The sequence below is a fragment of the Lonchura striata genome, chromosome 9 (assembly GCF_050655825.1).
Source record: "Lonchura striata isolate lonStrDom1 chromosome 9, ASM5065582v1, whole genome shotgun sequence".
In the NCBI taxonomy this organism is placed as follows: Eukaryota; Metazoa; Chordata; class Aves; order Passeriformes; family Estrildidae; genus Lonchura; species Lonchura striata.
In genome coordinates, this window is record NC_140711.1 from 18,459,879 (window position 1) to 18,482,968 (window position 23,090).

Consider the following 23,090-nt stretch of genomic DNA (forward strand, 5'->3'; position numbering starts at 1 on the left):
GTAATTTTTGCCCCTATTCTTTGCTGTTAATATTCTTTTGGCCCCATGCAAACACATGGTGCTGCTGTGGGCGTTGTGGAGCAGAAAGGGTGGGTCACAGCCGTGTGGGTGTCAGGGAGAGGGGCACAGTCAGCGCCTGTGGCTATCTGCATTTCTGGAGTCAGGGGTACCAGTCTCTTCCCAGAACAAGCTCTGTTTTCTCGGAGCTTTACAGAGATGCACAGGGATTTAAAAGGGTGCAAAGCAGGCATGACGATGGCTCCAAGCTGACACCATGAGTAGCACACCTGACCTGTGCATCACAGAGGCACGAGCCAAGGTTTGTCCAAACGTTGGAGAAGTCCTGTGCTCCCAGCAGCCCATCATCCTCTCTCCTCTGAGGTGTTTCAGCCAGGGTGAATATCTTTTAGAGTACCAAAGACACTAATGTGAGTATTTTTTGTGTGAGAGAGCTGATGGGACTGCCTTATTTCTGAAATTTCTGAATTCATTATGACAAACTAAAATCCTCCATTTCTTGCAAAACCAAATCAAGCCCATATACTTTTTCACATTGTATACAGGCAAAATTTTGTAAAACTTAGCTCCCCATTTAATTGTCTAACTTTATATATTAAGACATCTTTTTGCCTATTATGCAAACATTCAGGTAGATTTATATTAGGTGCATTATAAAAAATAGGGATAGGTAGTAAAGATTATATTGATGTACATAAGAGAGAAGACAACAACACATGGAGAAAAAAGATATATGACTGGCTGGAAGCATTGCAAGCTAACACTTTGCTAACTTGCCACATGTGTACATCACATAAGCAGCTGAAAATATTTAATAGTGAAGGCTCACACATCTACAGTGCATTCGGTTTGGGGGAAGTGTGTGCAGCTGTTCCAGATTTCAGTAGTATTTTCTTTTCCCCTTGGTGACACTGAAGCAAAAAAGTACCTATAACTGAAAGATTATATGTTAAAGACAGGCTATAATGAGGCATGACGTGGAAGTAAAAATAAGTATTAGGAAGAGGAAAACTACTGCATTCTCTGAAAGTGCAGACATGGACTTTAAATACAGATAAGCCTCTCCTTTCTCTCTCTGAAACTTCCTTTGTTTAAGGACTTGCTTTGAATGACTTCCCAAAATGGGTAGCTAGCAAAAAACTTAATTTACACTATTATGAGGACACAAATGATATTTTGTATAACAACACTTTCAAATGTGCTATGTCTATGTTATTTATTTTTTAAATAATGATGTTTGAAGAACAAATGTTGTTGCTTATAATGCTTCCAGTATCCTTAGAGCTTGCTTTCTATAGTCTTTTCATTTCCCATACAATCAGAATCTAGTTTAATTATATAAAAGCATCATCCATAAAAAGTAGTGCAAAATGCTTTGCAGAGCGAGATAAAGAAAAGAAGGAATGTTTTATGCAGATTGCCACAGTGACTTTCAATGAGACAAAAAACAATCTCTGAGGATAGAGTACCATGAACATAAGAAAATCAGAAATAAAGAAAAAATAGCAGCAGAATTATTTTTTAAACATAGATCAAGTTTAGGAGCCACAGAAGAAGGAAAAAGGGAAGGGAAAATAATGGAAAGGAAGTGAGTTGTGTAACAACAAAAAAGGAAAGGAAATTGGAAAGTTTTCAGATGAGATTTAAGAACAAAGACATTTCAGGGAGAGGGAGATTGGGCAGCAGCACAAAAAGGGGAAGAACATCCATGCAGTGTAGGAAATCACAAAAGAGAAGAGTGGCTTAGCTTAGAGTCAACCAAGCAAGGATTTGGAAAACCTGGATTCTGCTGTCTGGGTGCCTTTTATCTCTCTGGACTTTTCCTACCTATAAAATGGAAAACAGGTTAGGTGATGAGGCATGAGGGTCTCAAGAGACTTCTGAGAGAAAAGCCTTGAAGGGGCTATGGAGCAGTTGCATAAAAGTAAGATATGGCCTGTTGATCTTCCCTGGTGAGATACAAATGTTCAAGTGTTCTTTATAGTTGATAGGCAAATTATTTTGCAGCAAATTACAAGGAGTAGGAAGCAGTTGTGACTAAGTTGTGACTAAGCCAACATAGAACAGAGAGAACAAGCAGAGCTGTGATATTCCGAGTAGATACAGTGATAAAAAAAGATGGAATTAAGAATAAGAAGGCCTAGGGGGAGAATAGGGAACAATTGATTTTAATGAAGATTAAAACCTCCTCCAAGGGAGCTGGATAGATAACTTTTGTTGTATCTGCAAGAAAAGCATACCAGAAACACGGAGCCAAATATAGCCTTGTATTATGCCAGGTTTTACTATCTTTCTCCAAAAAGAAATGAAATCCTCCCACAGAGAAGGTTTGAGAATGAGATGCCCTGCAGTTGGCCAGTGTTGCTGAACCCAGAAGGGTGAAAATGGGAAGGGACCCATCTGAGACGGGCAGAAGTTTTGTTCCTCCTGTCATGAGGAGCAAATGATGAGGAGCAAATGCGGAGCAATGATTTGCTCTTTTGCAATTTCCCCTAGAGGTTGCTTTCTCCTCCTCCCCTCTGGAGTGCTCAGGGAAGCTTTCCTGCCCCACCTGTCAGCGCCTGCCTTGGCTATATTGACATGGGATTTATGTTTGTAATGTACTTAACAGTGATGCAACCTGTGCCATGTATTTAGTAAGATGAACCGAAGGAAATGGCTTTCTGCCACAAGATCTTAGAATGTGCTGAGGAGATACTGAAACTTCCAACCAGAGCAGCTAGAGCAGAAGAGCTAAAGCAGGGATGTTTGACTCAAGAAATAAACATCACTAAGCATTCACAGAAGTGAAGACTCTTAAAGCCACTGTTTAAGCAATAATTTTACTGTACCCATTTGGAATAAATTTTAGTTTGTTGCCCAAAAGCTACACAGTACCATAAAGCCTACTCAGATAACATAATTCACAAGCATGGTGGATCTTTCTGGGGACTTTCCAAACTAGCTACTCTGTACTTTGTGAGCTTTTACATACACCTTTCTTCTCTTAAAATGATTCTTTTATCTTCTACTTTACATCTTACTATGCCTAAAAACTTGAAGGGGATCACATTTAATAGTGGAGTCCATCAAATGTGGAGATGAGTGGAAAAATGGGGCAGTTATCTCTGTGCCACCGCTCCAGCCACACTCTTTGAATAAGTCTGCACAGTGACACTTGAATGAAAGCCTAAGTAAATTTTGGTTGATAACTGCATGGAACAAATGTGGAACAAAGAAGCTATGCTCTACTCTTTATATGTTGGAAGAATGAACTTGTTGCTGCTTGATCAGTTCCTTGTCCTTCACTAGTACTTGAGTTCCTCTTTTTGCTGAGAGAGCATGCAACTTTGCAGTGCAGAGTTGTGTTATATTTCCTGACCTTTGACACTTTTTCCCCCCCAGAGATTTAAAGGAGTTAATATGGGAATCAGTTTTTGTCTCACTTTGGCTTTTAAATAGCAGAGTCTATTTATTTCTCATTCAGCAAGCCTCAATTATTTGTTTGTAAAAAATCACTTGGTAACGGGTTTAATTCGTCCTTCATGTAACTACACTGGAAAACAATAACGTTACACAAGAGATGAATTTGACAAATATATAACTCTTTTAGGGACAAAAGGCATTCTTTCTAGAGCTGTGTGAAAGGTTTATTATACATGCCTGATTTAGTGTATTTCTACAAATCTGAACTTAAGAGTCCATTTGCCTTTCTTCAAAAGTATTTAATCTGAAGCCAGGCCCAAAAGTTAAACCATCACTTTTGTTTTTTTAAGAAAAAGTGATTTGATTATGGTTGTGCTGAGGTTGTATAATGCTTGCTTGCTCCTGGCAAGTGCTCCATTCAGTATTTGCAATGCAACACAAAGCTGGGGCAATCCATACAGCTGTACAGCAAGAGGAGAACTCATATCAAGCTGCCTAACTCCAGGTTCTCAAGGGCTGGGTGAAGTGGTGGTGCTGGTGGGGAGATGGAGACCAGACAGGTCTGTGTGGCCTCTGTACCTGTTCTGATATTATGATCTTTACCATAATGTCTGCCAAGGCAATCCATTGATGTGTTAAACAATGTCAATCACATCTCTAGCATGGTGTTCTTTCTCTCCTCTTGCCCATGACTGGAGCACACAGAGACAAACAAATTACTTTTGGAAATGTTTCTGATTTTTTCAACTGTATGCACCCCCACACACCCATGATACTATGTACAGTGTAGCGTCTCCCTAAATTCATGTTTTGTCTGTAAGCAAGCTTTGCAGTGAATGTGGTGTGTTTGATTTGTGTTCTGAGGAGGTAATGCCATGCCCTGGAGAGAGCAGTAACCCATGACTCAGGACCCAGGGTTCCTAATCCTGGCTGTGCTGCCAACCTGCTGCATGGACCTGGGCAAATCACTTGACCCAGATTCCCAAAGACAGATAAGCACCTAAGATCTTTAAAAGTGACGTCCAGGACAGATTTATCTGGAGTGCTGGATGCAACCTATAAGCAGTCCTACAATGGGCTGCAACTGGGTGACTGGGCAGCTTTCTCTCATTCTTTTAAAGCTGTATCTCTTCTTCATCTACATTCACTATTTCAGCTCCATCCAGATGCTGAGATAATGCATTTTGCAAGGAGCACCAACATTCTACTGTATATATGGAAAACCATGGAACAAACTCATCTATGGTTAGTGGCCTCTAAGCCCTGCAGTGAGAGTTTTAAATTAGGTGCCCCATTGCCACGAGAACCTGGAGTTTGAAAGTGTGCCTGTATTCAGAGTATGTGTAAGGCAGACAAGTGGGAGTTACCTGGCTCATTTGGTAGTTAGAAAATCAGCTTAGGGTGCTGAAAATGCAAGTTCAAATCTCTAATCCAAGCCAGGGATGATTTGGCCATAAATCCCAAAAAGTTCCTGGACCAGTAAACTACCAGAAACTGTGAAATACCTTTTCATTTTTTGGGAAGCACCGGGTAGAAGGAAAATCAAGCATGAAAACTGAGTAATGGATGAGGTTTTTTTTTGCCTAGAGTCCACACAGACACCAGGACAGAGTGAACATACCCAAACCCCACCTTTTAGCCTAGGTATTCCAGGCTGATGTTCCAGCAGGAACAATAAAAAGTGTCAGTAAGGAGAAGAAAGGCAGCATACAGTTAAAAGCTGTGATGTTTATTGTTGCTCTGAAGAACCACCTGTGTACTAGGGTTTTCTTTTGTCTCACAAAGGCAAGGGACACTCCAGGGCATTATTTGCATGTGTGGACGTGACCCTGCACACAGCAGAGCACAACCTTGAACCTTGCTGCCACAACAGCAGGCATTTCTACCATTTGTATGGGAAGCTCCAGGAGAGGCAGGGGCACGAGGATGCCAGGCTCCTTGGAAAATCACAGTAAGAATGTCTAGATGGTGCACTAAATAAGCATTCATGCCCTTCAGCTCTGGCTGTGTTCTGAGTAATGTGGCAGAATTGTGAGGGGCCTCTGCTTCTCATGATCAATGGGGTGAAAGTATTCAGAACTGCTCAATGGCCTGGAGAAGCCTGGTACTGTGCAAGATGGAGTCCAGGTTAAAAAAAACCAACTTATTTTATGAGTAGATCTGGAAGCAGAACAGCTGACTGCCTCTTTCAGCCAGGCTTTTATATGTGGTCGTAGGGTATCTGGGAATCCATGAATCCACGCTGACATCTGCACACTGAGAATCATGATGCTGCAGGCCCTAAGTATATATTTAGACTGCATCTACAAACCTTGCAGAAAAACATTAAATCAGCAAAATGAAAAAAAAAAACCAAACAAAAAAGAGACATAAAAATGAGCTGGCTACTCTAAAACACAGATACAGTAATTATTTCAGTCTTTTGCTTAGGGCTGTACCAACTGTTTACAATTTAGTGTTTGGCAAGCTGGGTGTTCTCATTTCCCTCATGGTTCAGGAGTCAAAAACATATGCTACCTTTAGTAATGAACTCTTCCAAGATTTGAAACTATCCATATTCATGTCACAAGAAATGTTTACACAAGAGCAAAATGCTCCAACATCAAAATAAATCAGTAACATCTCAGAGTTTATATTTCCATATGCTTCTTTGGCATAATAAAGCAGGCGAAGGACTGCTGTTGTAAAATGGAGTTTAATTAAAAACAAAAGAAAAAAAACTTTATCAGAAATCATGGGCATCCAAAAATCGTGCAGAATAAGGCACAGATTGAACATATTCTAAAGATTTATCATCTATCAATAGAAACAAGAAAATGCAATATAATCATATCCTCTACACACCTTGCATATTTTCCATATTATGTGCATAAATTATACATTCATTTTCATAATTATGGTAACATTCTAGTTTTCACATAAACTGCTATTACTCCTGGGTACCAGTAAGTTTACATCTACCAAGGCTACACGCTAATTACATTTTCTTTTTATAATGTTATCTATTTATCAAGTTTAGTTTCTTAATGGAAATTAATAGACTAGGTCTCTGCAGTAAAAAAAATAATCAGAGGTAACATAGTGTTTTGAGTATTTTTCAGCATTCATGTTATTCAAGCTTAGAGGGTTTTGAGTGCTTGATTGGTGATTATGGTGTATGAATTAAGTTATAAATCTAATGTCCAGGACATGGTTGGGAAGGAGTTAATGATTTCCCTTTTGCTAGAGGAGGTCCACAGCTGCCTGAACCGAGTGCAGGGATTTTCAGGGTAGCCAGCTGTGGGGATTTAATTGATTCACCCACCAGTCTATAAAGGGGGGTACCACAGGGTGACTCTAAATCCTGCTGTGATTAAGGGAGGAGGAGGTAATTTAGGGTGGGTATTGTAGCCGTGAGAAGACCCAAGCCGGAATGACCAGATGGGTAAATACTTACTGTTATTTTCTTCTGAATGTCAAGGAAAGAAATGAGGAATTTTTTTTTTTGTTTGGTCTTTATTTTTTTATATGTGCTGGAGAAAAAGAGTGCTCTTCCTATTTTCTAACTTTTAATGGAGCTCTATAATGCTCCTGCTTGGATCTAAAGTTAGGGCAGCAAGAAAGCTTGAACTGTGGGGACATCAGTAGATGGAAGATGTGCCTCAGCCAATTGCAGCAGATGAAGATGAGCGGATGGGTGTGGGCAGGAGCAGGAATAATCCCACAGTGTGTGGGATGCTGGAGGAAATCTCCTTTTCTATATATACAGGAGAGTGAGATCTTAAGCAGTCCCGGCTTTCAGATCTGCACTGTACCTGTTTGCTGTTCAGCTGAGTGCAGTAGAAGGATTGCTTACCTTCCCTGGACACCTGACTGCTTTTAACAACAGGGTTTAACAAGGCCTGGCTTATCTCCTGGGTGGGGTTTCCCTTTTTCTCTCTCTTTGAATCAGAAATTGTCAGAAACCTGAAACTTATTCCACAGAGACAGTAGTGGCATTGTAACACCATCTGCAAGAAGCAGCTTTGGCTCTATTTTGATTTGATCCTGAGCATGATTTTTTCCTTCCTTACCTGTAGTGAGAGAGGTTTTCTTCCTCACCTCCATCTGCCTTGAGGTTTCCTAGGTTGAAGCATGGTATTTTACCTGAGGAAACAGGCTTTATTCAGGGTAAGAAAGTCTACATAAGTCTAAGACATTAATACCTGGCAGCAACCTATTTTGGATATTACAGTATGTTTAGTTGTAACATATTCTATTTCTAATCTACTTTAGAAATAGGTTATAAATTTCAAGCACTGTTTACATCCACTTGCTCCTCTTCTGGCAGTAACTCTGCTGTAGCCGAAGTGTGAATGCAGAGAGAGGATACCACAGGCTTCATTCAGCAACATCTATCTAAATAGCATGTTGTATCTGAAGAATAAAAATTAACATTTATGTCTAGCATCTCATTCTAGCAAGTATATAGATAGTAAGGGTATCTGGGATGCTTTGCACAAGTCTATAAAAGAGCCACGAGCCTCATGTAAGGCATTCAGAGGTTGCTGCAATGTGCCACACTTCCACAGCTTCCAGTTAACACATCCTTTAACATGGCAGGCGTGCTCCCAGATCTCACTGGATGTGTGTGCATCTTCCCTGTGCAACACACACACTCCAAGACTTTTCTAAGTGTTGGTGTATAAACTTGGTTTTCATTGGTATTTTGAAACCTTTCACAAGGGATTTTTGTAGAGTCCTGCTTCTATAGACACAATGTGTTGACTCAGGATATTGTCATGGTTGAAGTGTTCTCAGACCATTTTCCCCCTAAGATTTGAAAAGCTCACTTATCTTTTGCCCTCATTAAGGTCAGCTACTGCCTATGAAATACCTTATGTATTCAGAATGCTCAGTGAAGTGTTCATCATTGACACAGGAGATGTTCCAAGTGTTGTGAGTGCTGTATGTTAGCCAAAGCCTCATCAGCCCATGAAATCTGCTCCAGATCCTCTGGCTATAATTCATTGCTGGATTATTCTTTATTAATCCTTGATAGGGTGCTCTGCTGTTACATGCAACAAGAAAGGAGATGGTACTTGTTCACTTAAGCTGCAAACAGAACACTGAGAAGTGGTGTGGCTGTTGATGGCAGCCTATGTTTTTTTATTGGGCAAGATTTTTAAAAGGTCATTGACAGCACTGCAGCCTGCCAGGAATGTTTGAGGACATAGGGTAAGCAGAGACTCAGAACCTCCCTCACAGCTTTTCAGCTTTCCCTCAAAGCCAAGGGATTGTTCACCTACATTGTGTGTTTCTCAATGATCCCAGGAATAACTTATTATAATATTGAGAGAGAACCAGTCAGCCTTAAACTGTGTAAAACCCAAATTGGATCTAATATACAGGAATGGTTTAGATAAGCAGTCTTGTACATGTGAGATTATCTCTAAAATGATTTGTATTCAGTTTGCCTCCTGCTATTAAAATCTCAATCACCCTTGGATGATAGAGCCCAACGAAACATCACCCTCTTTCCTCTCTCCCTTTGTGCTAATGCATTTTCAAGACATAGCATTGCTTAGAAACATGAAGTGTGTCCTGAGTATTTTTTTCATAATGTTCAGAAATAATTTCGTAAGAGCAACTGCAGTAGTTCAGATGAGGGCTTGTCTAACATTACTGTTTGTGCAAGGGGCCAAAACTGGTTGTCAAGGGAAGATTATACGGCATGCTCAAGGCAAATGTGTAAAATCTGTCCACTGAGTATTTTTCTGGCTTCTAACCATTCTGGCTCAGGGAGTTTAAGATCACTGTGGCTTGTCTGTTTACTAACCCTCTCCAGCTCTCTTTTCAAGTACTTATTAAGCCTGCCCTTGAACCCAGGAAAGTTTTGTTTCTGCCACATCATTTGGCAAGGATTTACATAATTTTGCTACATATGAATGAAGAGCTGCTTGTTTGTTTTGAGTTGGGATCAACTGGCTTCCTTTGGCCACCATGTCCTGTACTGAAAAAAGGAAAGAGCAATTCATCTCTATCTCATGGTTGTTGTGGATCTTCATAATTTTTCCCCTAAACTATCTCTTTTCTAGGATGAAAAGTGTTAGCTGACTGAATCATCCCTTGTATAGAACCCATTCCCTTTTATTGCTCCTTATATTGCTCCTTATATTTTCCACTTCTAAGACATTTTTCCAAGTGGAGGTCTTATCATTAACTCCAATTTACAAAATGTAGGAGAAGCATGGATCTGTACAGTGAAAGAATAGATTTCAATGAAAAAATAGATTATTTTTGTTTCTTATTCCTTATGTGTGATTGACCTTAGTGTTACCAAGTACCTGAGTGGCATTTTCATGGTACCATCATAACCTCAAGACTTCCTCTCCAAGTGATATTGACTACCTCAAAACAAATGCTTTTTTAGGCATAGAACAAACACTGTTTCCCCCAACAAATATTATTTTACCTTAATCTGCATATTAGTAATGCAGCACCCTCAATTATTGGATTTTTTCCTGAAGTATCACCTTGATATTAATTCTCTGACTTTCATTTTCAGCATATTTTGTGAGTTCTGTAGTTTCCATGATTGTCTTAAACTGTATATCAAACCCAGTTTTCACAAACGGCCAAAACCCCAAATATCTTTCTGCAGTACACATTTAAACCTCTTTTATAAGTTTTGAAAAGAAGTATTGTATAGAAATAATTCAGTGGAAAAGACTAGCTGGTGCTCAGGAGCTGGAATGGATTTTCTGTGTAAAAGTGGCAGCATTTAAGAAAAATCATGAGAGAAGGTTATGAAGAAGCATCAGGAAGAGAGGTGTGAGAAGAGCACAGCCAGCAGGAGGTTTACTATAGGAAAGGAGAGCTGACACACAGGAAGGACTGGTGGAGTGTGGTGCCTTGAAGTAAAGATGAAATACTAGAATACAATACAAAAGGTGAAGGGGAAGCCATTGAAGGAACTTGAAAGGGAATTTGTATGCTAAGAAATGGGGAAAGATGATGTAATATCTCTTGATTTCACCAGGAAGGAAACAGAGTCTGGATAATTTTTCAGGTATTTTCCTAGTGTTCCAAAGCATGCTATAAAAGTGCAGCACACTAAAGTAGTGCCTCATTGTGTGGGGCCCTTAAGAGCTACTGTGACAATAACTGCTGCTGAAAGGTTTGATGCTTGGCTTTGGCTGTGGAAAACTGATGAGACCTGCAAAATATCATCTGCTAGAAAACACAGAGATTTTAGAATGTCCTTCCAATAAGCTGGCCACTATTGGAGAGGGCAGAAAACATCTGACTCTTCTTGAGGGAGTAGTAGCAAGCTGTCATCTGTACTCCTCATGCTGAGGGTAGATCAGAACCAGGACTCATCTCCATCACTCACAAAAAGAGCCCCATGGAAGATGGTCTCTCTTCCTGTCTTTGCATTCCCCAGGACAGGCTTCCCTGACTTCAATCATCTTCTTTGTGATACTTGGCTCAAATCCTGTATACGTGGACATTGTCTTAGCACTCATCCTCATTTGATGGTTCCTACTTATGCTTTTACTTAGAAAATTTAAAGAGTATTTGAGATTCTCAGCTAGTGTACATTGATGTAGACCTGTAAGCTTGTCATCTTTATCATATCCGCTCCTTGGTTCCTCTATTAGAGGAAGTGGGAATGATGAAACCACCTGTAAAATGCTTTGATGAAAAATGCTTGCAAGAAGTGAGTATTTTATTATTTTGACAACTTTTTCCAGCTGATAATATCCATGAGCATTTCAGTATGTTTCACTTCACCTATTCAAAATGAGGAGAGATCTGGGGTTTAAGGAAGGAAGAAGCAATTTATTACTAAATCTGGTCATTCCTCCTTAATAATGATATATAAAGGACTGGACTTTTGACAAAGTATAACTGGAGAAAAGACATGTTTTCACCAGATGCATAGAACATAAACCAAGGTATTGTTGAGGTATTTGTCAAGAGATAATTTGGGATACTAAGTGTGCATTTAAGGGGCTTGCTTTTTATTTGAGGATTTTTTTTCTCCCTGAGAGGAGAATGAAATACCTTTATGGCCACCTATCTATTTTAAAAGGATTTCAGACTATTAAGACTGTATTTGAATTATCAAGTTCACACTGCCCCAGGCCTAAATGTTATACCAGGTGGTGAGGCAGGAATCTATTCACATTTTGATTAAATTTTGGAAGAAAACATTTTTGTTAGGGAATTATTTCAATTTATTTTTAAGTACAAAAGCTTTTTTTTTACGGACAGTATTGTGTTAGAGCTGTCATATCTGAAATAGATTGATTTTATTAGCTATTCACTACTCTAAAAATCAAAACACTTTATTCTGATCTTCTGTAATGTTACTTCTAGAAACAGAACAGAGAAGTTACTAGAGCTTTACATTTAACATAAAACATCAACAGATAAAGTGCATGAATAATTGTGAGTGTGGCAAAAAGCAAATCAAGCTGAGGGTTGAGAATATTTCGTAAAATATTGAAAGCCTGCAATTCATGCATGCTGCATAAAGTAGTATGCATAAACTGCATAAATATGTAGTTAAGTTTCTGTACTGACTGGCACCTCAGACCAAAGTGTTTATATATCTGGCTGCCTTTGGAAAGCATATGAGGCATTAGGTCTTAACCTTATCACAGTTATTTTAATGATGATGTTTTTATGTTTAATTTAACTGTAAATCATGTTAGTGGAGTTTTGACTGCTATGTCAGAGAGCTTAAAAACTGAGCTCAAGTTATTTCAAAAGCTCTGAATTTGTCTAGCCTGTGATGTTTAGTCAATGTGATCCACCCAAGAGTGGAGCTGTCAGAGAGGACACCAGAGGATGGTGCTTAATCTGCTCAGCCTGGAAGGGAAGTCGGACTCTGAGTATGGAGTTAAGTTTTTGATCTGTGTCGGTTACTATTAAACAGCCAATTTATGGATTTGTTAAGGGCATTAAGGGAGTCACAATGGCCTACAGAACACTGTGCCACGCCGTAGTGCATTTCCTACTCAGATATCCATGGAGCATTTACTTTTGCTGTATGGGAAATGATTGTTTCAGTTTAGTTTATTCACTCTGGTGTCTCATACAGTGCTGGGTAAATACTTCAAAAACCACACTGGCAAATGTTGGTTCAGATGAATCCTGCACACCCATGTAAGCAATCATGAGGCTTTCTGTTTGCTTTCTTTTCCACAGGCATTCACACATTCTGTTTCTGTGTAGTCCAAGAAATATACATTTAGAATTACTCTGTAGTTTTTGCTGGAGCATTCTGGTAGATGCAAAGTCACCCTCTGCCTTCATGTCTCTGCTGATGTGCTCTTGATCACCTCCATGCCTGATTCTCCACACAAATTAAAAATAAAAATCTTCCTGGGAAATCCTGAAGAGTTTATAATCAAGGTGATGACCAGACTGAAGTGAACCTCTGGTAATATTGTTTACTCTCAGCACTTTCTCACCATGCAAATCACACACTTTCAACAGGAAGATTTTTTTTTTGCCTTATAGATCATGAATATGCAAGTCTGTGCACCAGGCTAGGAAATAAGATCATGTGTAGGACATTGGTGGCATTGCTTGAACAGGAAAAGTCTGTTTAGATTAATCTTTGGGAATGTGTTTTATGTGGAAGAGGTTCAGATTAAAATCAGTTTTCCTGACATGCTATTCAGACAATGTTCCAGGAGAAACTGAAGCAAAACCATCATATCTTCAAGAGAAACAAAAAAAATATGTTCCCTATCTTTTTGTAAAAAATGTCTAAAAGGTCTTGCATTTAAGAATAAATGAGTCAAGAAATGTAATGAGTCTAGATTTTGTTTTTTTTTCCTTGATTGGTTGGTTTGCTTCCTTCACCCAACCTGCTCTGAGTTTCTGAAAACTGCCAGTTCTGAATTCCAAGCTATGGGACAGCAAAACTCCACATAGCAGTTTCAAATAGTGTTTTCACCAAATCTTAGTGCTTGCTGAAAGTTTGGTCTGAAAAATATTTTTTTTTGAGTTTGAGCAAGCAGTATTTTCACCAGTGAAAGCCATTGGTTTATGGAGCCTAAAAGGACCTCTCCCTACAGCAAACCTTTTGCAAGGTTTACCAATCCTCCAGCCCACTATCACTAGTTAGAGGTAATGTTACACATGGGGGGATTCAGTGGTGGTGTACTCGGCATAAATACAGTGTCTGAAAAATTCTTGCTTCTACCACATTTTGACTTAGAAGGTTTTTTACCTGAAAGTAAATGAAATATTTGTTTTAATTTTGATTCATAAAAGTACTTGCAAGATTTTAAAATGACACTTGAAGTTGCTGGAAGTTGTCTGCTTTTCTGGCTCTGTATTTTTCATTCTTATAAGTTAAATGATACTGATTACACATGATCTTAATCTCCAAGCATGTTTTTTCCAGGGAGAAACCAGTAGAACATTTACAGTAATTAACGTATTTCTGTCTTCTCATTTTGTTAATGGTTTCTCTTTGAAGGCTGTGCAGTAATTACTGTCCACAGAGGTATGTGCTCTGAAATAAATTAAATAAATTAATGACCAATGACCAATAATGATTATAGATGTAATCATCCATTGTGGAATATAGGTTAAAATAGATACTAGGAACAATTTTGGAAACAAAATTAAATTGTCCTGGTAAGCACTGCTAAAATTATTTTAGAAATTGTTCAGAAAATTTAGAATAACTTATTTTCTAATCATATGGTAATTTTACTATTTTTTCAGTTTTAATTTCTAAACCAGACTGATACAATAATAAGTAAAAAGCTAATCTTACAACAGCTGTGTATTGTTGGTGAAACCTATTTTAGAGATAAGAGTGTGTTAAATGTTCTTATTTGATAGATGAATTTTCAAACCAGACTTGAGCTTAAATTTAATTTCATATAAGCATGACTTTGAAAATCTCAATCCTTCTTTTTTGGCAATTTCACTTGTTAAGAAATACTGCAGATGAAAAAAATCTCCTGCCTGTTCCTGTTCAATTTTGAACTGATATTTGCATACAGAATTGAAAGGTTTAAAGATGCAGAGTCTCCAATAGAATAATATGTTCCTGCCATTCAAAGAAAGCATAAAGCATACACCCAAAGTTTCTTAAAAATTAAAATGTAATCCAGCAAGCTCTTGCTTTTTGTTTAAGGCAGCAATTTATTTTTAAAGTAGAATTTAAAAAAATCCAGTAACAATCCTTTCAAAACTTCACTGATTGAGAGCATGATTCTTTCTCAAATAGTGTAGTTTAGAAGCCTTGTTGAAATCCAATAATTTGGTTGTTCACCAGTAGGAAATAGACATCTTAAACATCTTAAATATTTGACCCTTTGACCTTGCAAAGCACATTTTCACTTTAGCAAATTTTAATATGCCCAGAGTGGTTTGGATTAACATCTGTAGTATCCTTACCTGTCTCTAGGCATCTTGGGTTAAAGAAATACAGCTTTAGAAAATAAGCTCACCTGGAGGAGTTCTGTACTTTGCACCATACAGCAATAGGCAATGTATAAGTGCTCCTTTTCTTAAATCTTCAGTGCTGTCATCTTTGAAACCATGAATTTTGGAGGTTTTTGTGAAGGAAGAGATGAATACCCACTGAATTTTGACCCAAGACCCTTATATTCTTAAATTTATCCAAATCAGTGGATTTAGCTCAATGCATTTGAGCACTAGTTAAGATACATTATCTCACAGTGGGTTAGATTCTGTTTTTTCTTTCTAAGTTAATGCCAGCATAAATAGAAAACATGCACTGCAAGTGAACAGTATTGGAGAGGAGGACTATAAAATCCAAATGTGCGTATGAGCAGCCACAAGTCCATTATCTGAAGTGGTTATGTCATCTTACACCAGCCGAAAACTCAGCCCTTCCACGTTTGATTCCTAAATCTCACCTTACATCAGATGTTCAAAGGTTCAGATGAATAAGATATGTCTCTGTACAGTGTGTTTTAAATTAAAAGCTAGTGAAAAGCATCTCTCTCGATTTCTGGATGACAGTCTTGGAAAATGTGTTTCAACTGGCAGCTGCCCTCTTCCTATCTGCCTCCACCCTCACCTAGAAAGCAGCATCCAGCCATGGCAGAGCTGATACACTCCACAAAACCATAACCTCTCTCTGCTTCTTCCCTGGTTTGTTCAGGGTGCTGAGAGGTGGCTTTGAAAGGGCAGCATGTACTGGGCAGAAATATTTCTTGAGGGTATGGGAGGTTGTTCTCTTGTTTGAAGGAAACCGAGACTTCCAACTGATTTTAATTTTATTTTTAATGTTCATGGGAACCAGTCTTACATGCCTGACTGAATTCAGAGTCTGGGTTTTTGGCAGGTTTTTATTTGAGCCCAGCTTGGCTGTTTTTCAAAATGTCCAGATTGCTCACATTAAATCTGAATAAGCACTACCCACTAGTTTAATCAGAGTCATCTGGTATACCTCTAATTAGTGTTAGTTAAAGTTGAAATTCTTAAAAACACAAAATGCAGAATTCTTGGGATGTATTTTGTAAACTAAGTGTAAGAACTGTAGGTGAGAAAATATTTTTTGCAGTATTATTCAAAAATTTGAATACATGAATAATGATGAGAATAAAAAATGGTAACAAAATAAGGCTAAGTTCCCACAAAATACCATCTTTATCCATTTAGGCATGCATACACATATACAGTGTTTTTGACACAAATGCATTTATGAACTTTAGTTGTTGTTCCTGCTAATACAATAATTGACTGTAACTGTATATTGTGCACAAATCAGTAAAATGTGTACACATCTGGGAGTATTTCAGCAATTAAATAAGCATGTGACACTGTGGGTTTAGATGTAAATTGTTTCCTGGTCTTAACGCATTGCAATAAATGATATGTAAACAAAGTGTTATAAAAGTATCTTTCTGTTTGAATTCAATCTATGTTTTGCCTGAGCCAGGAACAGACCATTACTGTGTTACTGTAGGTTGTCAAAAATGAAGCTTGAAAATTATTATATTTGTGCAGTTATTGGCTCCTAAAGAATCAAGACCCCCTGCAATTTGTGTTATGATCTATACCTATGCAGGGCTTGTTTATGTGGAATTCTTCCCTGAATTCTTGCCTTTGAAGATGTTTTAACTTTGATTATGTCAAGACATAATACAATTTAAATTAAAACAGCAAGCCCTGCAGTTTGATTGTTTTGTTAAAGTTTTCCTCAAATCAGTAATGCTAGATTCGATTTTGATTTTTCAGGTGTCTCTTCTAAATCCTAAATAACTGGTGAACCACAATCTTATACTTTGTAGATGAGCTATTGTTTTTACATTTGTAATATAACAATAGTGCAAAAAGCATCTCTTTTCTCAGATTTATGTTTTAAGATGCCCTTGTTTCTCAATCATGTTTCAATTGATACTCTGGACATAGAAATATAATTTGTATTTTTTTTTTTTGGACACATTTCAGTTTCACTGTTCAAAGATTCAATGGTATGTGATTACAGAGGTTTTTTTTTTTTTTTTTTTTTTTTTTTTTTTTTTTTTTTTTTTGCAAGGGCATCTGTTCTTAGCCACAGCTGAGGATGGGGCCCACTGAGCTGACTGGAAGGATCCACCTAGAATTTGTTGAATTAAGTCCTTGCACCTGGATATAATTGTCATGCTGCTGTGCTGGGGTTTTCTTAAGCTACTGGTAAAACAAATTAGCTCAATTTAAAGTGGCATCCAGTAGGGAAGCAACAACTCACCTCATATAATGTTTTTCAAATAATTATTTTTCCATTGCCAGTTTTGCTTCATGAGTATTTTCCTAAAGACAGGATGAATTGTTAGATATTAAAAAAAAAGTTAAATGCAAGAAGCAAAAAAAAAAAGCATTATATTCTGTGTCTCTGCTGAGTTACAAGTATTAGAGTGCTATGTGATTATTGATTTTGTGGGATTGTCTCTTAGATAAATATGTATAAATAATATATAACTATACATTAAAAGGAAGGGAACAGCAGATAAAATGCATTTTAAAATGCAGTATCACAGCACCACCTTTACTCTTCCAAAACCTCCAGAGCAGTCTCTGCACACATACTTCATGTACTTTTTGCCAGATTTAGCACTATAATGGTATAACAGCTTCTACATTTGGGAAAGATTCATGCAAGTTTGTTTTTTTGTTGAACAGTAGACAAAGGTAGCCGTTTATGTCTAACATGGGAATTTGTATAAATACCATGGGATCTCATTTCCTTATGTATTTTAGAGCTGTTTGAACTTGGCAACAAAATTCACAAGCTTCCTGGAAGGTCCACAAAGGTTCATCGCCTCAGTTGGACTTGCAGTGGCAGGACTTCACATGAATCCCTGGAATGTGTGCATCTGTGTTAGCTTCAGCTTTTCATAATATTCCCCAAATGTAGACTCTGGGGGAAAAAATGAAAAATCACCTCTGCAGCTGAACATTTCAGGATGACTTTTGAAATGGAAGAAATAATACTTTTACTGGTGCTCAAAATATTGCTGTTATTTTATTGGTAGGTTATGTGCTAATTTGGAGAAGAGAGGGGTGTGTTCATTATGCATGGAGGATGCTTTTGGATGTGCATCTGGAATAACCCCAACTTCAGCTGTGCCCAAAGATGCTGCTCCTTTGACCTGGTCATGTCACCGTGGATACTAAGTTAAATTGCTAGGATGCTTCTCAGTTGGCTAGAAAGAACACGGACTAAAGCTAGTTCTTGTTTCTTAAATTTTAAAGTAAATTTAAGACTATAAAAGGATTCTTGGTCATCCTCTTGGATACTGTGGCAGAAATATAGATGTACATAGTACTATAAACCACCCTATAAGCTACACTCTGTTTTAATATTGGGAAGACTCAAATGCACCAGGAATGCAAATTAGGAAAGCATTTCTTTTCTAAAGAATAGCAAAATGTCCAGAGAGCAAAAGTTAAATGTGGAAGTTGCTGCCAAGTCCTTCAGCTGTGATGTGAATCTCAGATTTTGGAGAGTGTATGTGTGCAGTGTCAGGGTAAGCAGGGACATTTCTGTGACTCTCAAGAGCAGTTTAACTTAGCAAGCATCAGCTTAGGGTGATCTGTGTGTGACACCAGTTCTGTCACCTGCAGAGCTGCTGTGTGGCCCCGAGGCCAGTGGGGAAGTGCTAAATGCAGACTGTCCTGCATGAAGGCAACTTTCAAACAGCAGCTGATTCTGAACTTGAGACAGTTTAAAGGTATAACACAGTTGGTTGTTTTTAAATTGTCTCTTTTATTAAAAAATAATTTGTTTTTTAACTGCCGAGTCTGATCCTTGCTTGCAGTGCAGCCTGTTTTGTCCAACCCAGCAGTGTAACAGGCACTCTTCCATGGCACAGGTTTGCCATTGGTGCTCCAGCTGAAGGCTCTGCACAGACCTGGGATGCAGAAAATTCACAGAGCACAAAGGGCCAGTGGATGTAATAACACTGAGTTATTGCCCCTCTTCTGTGGAAGAGCAGGTCATGGGAGAGAGCTGCCATCCCCTAACCCATTGTGCTGGTGCACACCCAGAGCAAAGTTTTTTCTTCCAACTGCCATGGCCCTGAATCAATGCATAGGAGCAGGAAAGCAAGTTGCTTTCATATAATATTCCTTTTTATAAGTTCATTTTTCATGAGCTTCAGGGGAAAGAAAAACACCTTCAGTTTTCCCTCAGAGAAGAGGTTGTGGCTAGTGTAAAGGTTGCCTCAAATTCTTTCTGTGCTCCCTCTCCTCTCCTGGCTTCCAGGGAGGAGAAAGTAAGAAAAAATCAGTAGCAAATTGAGTTTAGTATTTTTTTTTCTTATGTGATGATAATCCTAAGACTATACTTAAAGAGAAACTTCCAGTGGGAAATTAAGCTAAACTGAAAAGCATAACAAAACCCAAATGATCTAGTCTGCAAGAATTCCTCCAGTGTTTTGTTCTTTAACGCTTATTAATAGAGACAATACCAAACCCTTTTTGTTATAGCATGGATTTTTGTCTAGCAAACTCCATGTTATATCTTCTAATTTAATTATTGAAATCACAATGTGGATAAATGTACAGACATGACTAATAGCATTCTCTTACAATTTCATTATGGAGTAATAGATGTGGTTTTCAAAAATTGATTTTTTTCTTCTGTTACAGAATGTTTGTAATATAAATGAATTCTCACATCCTGTCTTCTTTTTCTCTTTACCCTATTTTAATTTCTTTTAGATTTGATTAATAGAAAAATGCGAGTGTTGGGTGCTACTGATTTGGGTCATCTGCATGCAATTCAAAAGAAAAAGGTGATTTTTTTTTTAAAATTGCCTGTTAAGTAACTGGGAGAGGTGTAGAAATAAGTGGATTTATGCATAAACCAGAAAATTTCAGGTGAAAGAATGGACCTCTTTTATCATTGTAGAAAGCATCCATCTCCAATAATTAACAGTCAGACTATCCCCACACTGTTTCCTCATGACATCTGAGAACTGCTGCACTTCTTGAACCAATAGCTGCTATACAGCAACCAGCATCAATCCTGAATGAAAAAATTGTCCCAACTGCTGGTGAATGGCACTCAGTGGGTTTCCCATTGAACTATGCTGTGAAACAATGATGCACATTGGTAAATCACTGTGTGTGCCTTTCAGTTCTTATGCATATCCCATACTGGACAGCTTCCATTCACTCTGGCACCCACTGCAAACAAATGTAAGTATGCATCAGAGATGAAAGTGAAAATGCATATGTTAAATCCCAAATGGAAGCAGAAGAGTGTAATATATACATAGTTGCTTAGCAACAAACATGTTTTGGCCACAGGAATGGTGACATCAGTCAGAGGAGCGAGAGGGAAGCTGCTCTGCCGTCCTTGTCTCTCTCCCTAGAAGCTTCAGAAAGGTCTTTTCTTATTTCTTTCAGAGCAGAAGGGCGAGGGCTATTGTAGACATTTGTTTATGCTGTTAATGCCACAGACTGTAGGACAATCGGACTGGGAGCAGGGAAATCTGTTTTCCCTCTGGATGTCTGCTGCAATGGTGTAGGCCCTCCTGTGCAGGCAGGTGCTCCCACCCTTGCTGCACGGCTTGTGCAGAGCCCCTCTCAACCGAAACACTCCAAGAGGAGAAATGAGATCTGAAAATACAAACTGCTGCAAATAAAATACATTTTTGGTATTACTCATTCTGCCTTTGACCCTATTATGCCTTCCATGCTCCTGTCAAGGGTTTCTATTGTGACTCTTTCAAGCTCCTAGAAGCTTTTATTTTACTGATATTTCACATTCATTGGGCTCTGAGTTTTTTCAGGAAAACAAGAAATGGTGATTTCAGTAAATCACACACTGCCTATGGCTAGTAGACAGCTATTTATTATTTCCTCTAATTTCAGATGGTTTGGATATCTTTTGTCTCTTTTCCCCCTTCCTGCACTGTCCTGCCCTCTGCAATGGGAGGCAAAGGAGGCAGCTGGTGAATCCTGGTTCCAGCAACGTGCACCCCTCCATGCCAGTGGCTCCTACAGACACAAGTGCCTCATGTTTTCAGCAGCCTAGGTGCTCCCCTGGCCCACCTTGCATGTACAGAGAAATTGTATCTCAGGGATCAAGTCCATGTTCCACTTTGGATTGCTGCAGACACATCCCTGTGGGGAAAGAGCGTATCAGGCATACACTGCCCTTTGCTTTCTCGACCATGTGAGAGATGTGTAGGAATGTAAGATATACAGAAGAACTCAAGTGAAATTAAAATAATAGATGAAAGCAGGCTTAAAGGACAGTTATGATAAAAAAATGTATTTATTTCCATTCATGGAGCTTCTATTGTAGATGGTTTTGTTTGCTCTCATTTTTGGTGAATTCATAGAGCCCCCTTTTCACACATTAGCACATATCAAACTGACAGGGTATAACTAATAATATACCACTTATTATCAGTTAAGTTTTGGGACAAATGTTCATCATTCTGAAAATATGGCAGAACTTGAGATAAGGTGTGGCAGTGCCTCTGACCAGAAAGGCAAATGGGGTCATTCTGGCAAGGTGGATCAAAACAGAAGGAAAAGACAAAAGACTGGAAAACAGGAAAAATTCTGTCATTGATTCTTTCTGGAGAGCTAAAATATTTTCTTCTCTTGAAATGCCAAGAAAAAGCTCCAGGAAGTATATCGTTGATGTCCTCAGCAAGCAGTTGAGGTGAATTATTGTCTTCATTTTCCATCTATGACTTTAAGTAGTTCTCCTAGCATGGCTTTCAGCCTCAGTGGCAGTCTCCTGAGTGATCCTACAGCAATTAAATTAACATATGTATCAGAAGTTCATGGCTGGCTCCTCAGTTTCACCAAAGGTGAAACCAGGCTCCCATATCTAAGTTTTGTGAAGCTGGCAGCTTCAGCAATGAACTAAAACTTGTTGCCTGAAGCTTCCCCCAAGAAATTCTCCTACCATGCTATGGTGCTTTCTCCCTGTATGTAAACTCTTTTTTAATTTGTGAAATGAATGACTATATAGATGAAAGATAATTAATCTAGAAACCAAAATAGATGTTTTAGAGGCCTGTTAGATTGCTGGTATTTTAAATTTGAATAATAAAAATTTTTTATAGTAATTGTCATTGAGTAACACAAGATTTTACAATTCACATTAATTACTGAACTCTAATTTCTTTTCCAATGTGTACATTTTAGTTTATATCTCTGTGACCATACTCTTTAAACGTAGTCTCAATCAGTTGTCAAGAGTTGGCTTTCTTAGAACTATAATTTATAATTTTCCTAATGGAAAAATAGGATATTTTCCTATTCCTATTTTGGTCTCCTTGTTAAGGAAAATTATGATTCTGTCCATGCAGAGTTGTGTTGTGAAGCTCTAATCAAGTGTCTGCAAAACACTGAAAGTTATTAACACGATTGTATCTCTAAGAGTAAAGTTCAAGTTTGAAGAGTAATAGTAAGAGAAATAATGGCATGAAACCATGCAAGTTCAGAATGAGAGTCGGTTTTCGAGTTAATGACACTTTCATGTCCCTTGGAGTCATGGGGATGTCCTTAGCAGCTCTACTGGCCCAGTGGCACAACTTGGCTTTAAGGAAGACTTCTGAGGCTGTTTCACTGTGCACATAGGCCTCATCAAGAATTATTAAATGCCTTACAGAAAAAATTGCAAATACCTCAAACGCCATTTAAGCTCTCCCTCTTTTGACAACTCTTGATAAATTCTTAAAAACGCTAAGAAAACATATTTTTGATGAAACCTTCCAAAAGACAGGTATTTTCCCGGTTGGAAAAATATATTTGGAGATCAGTTATCAATGAGACACTGTTCTAATGGAAATGTACCAAGCAGGATCCTGTGCTGTGATCTGTGCTCACTGATTATTGTCAATAGTGTCCTGGGTGCAGAAACCAATTGTAATCATTACAACCACAAAGAACGGCAGCCTGGGAAAACTGCAGGTATGTTGGAGAGTGGAACTGGAAATCAGACTGGAGAAGTGATTAGAAAAAATGGAGAGAAAATAGAAGGTACTTGCTGTATATACAGAGGAAAAGTTGTCTGCAGAATGGAGGGTAAAGGGTTGATCCTAAAGAAAACAATAGAGAAGTTATGAGGGTTTCAAACTGCATTTAAGTCTTCAATGATACAATGTTGTGGAAAAGAAAAATGTACTACTGAGAATTTTTTTAAATGAATATAACCTGCAAGGCAGGTGTGTACATCCTTCTACCTT

At 38.3% G+C, this 23,090-nt stretch overlaps 1 long non-coding RNA gene across 6 annotated transcripts in view; it reads left to right on the plus strand.

Annotated features, from left to right (window-relative positions):
• The window catches only part of LOC110473922 (uncharacterized), a 193,478-nt gene that overhangs the window by 28,351 nt on the left and 142,037 nt on the right, over positions 1-23,090 (plus strand). Inside the window, exon 2 of one of the 6 annotated variants that reach the window (XR_014957217.1) lies at positions 19,597-19,670. The exons of 4 other annotated variants lie outside the window; for them this stretch is intronic. This is a non-coding gene — a long non-coding RNA (uncharacterized LOC110473922). Of the gene's footprint in view, positions 1-6 lie in introns of those variants that run through there. One more of the 6 variants, XR_014957220.1, reaches the window with a different exon arrangement.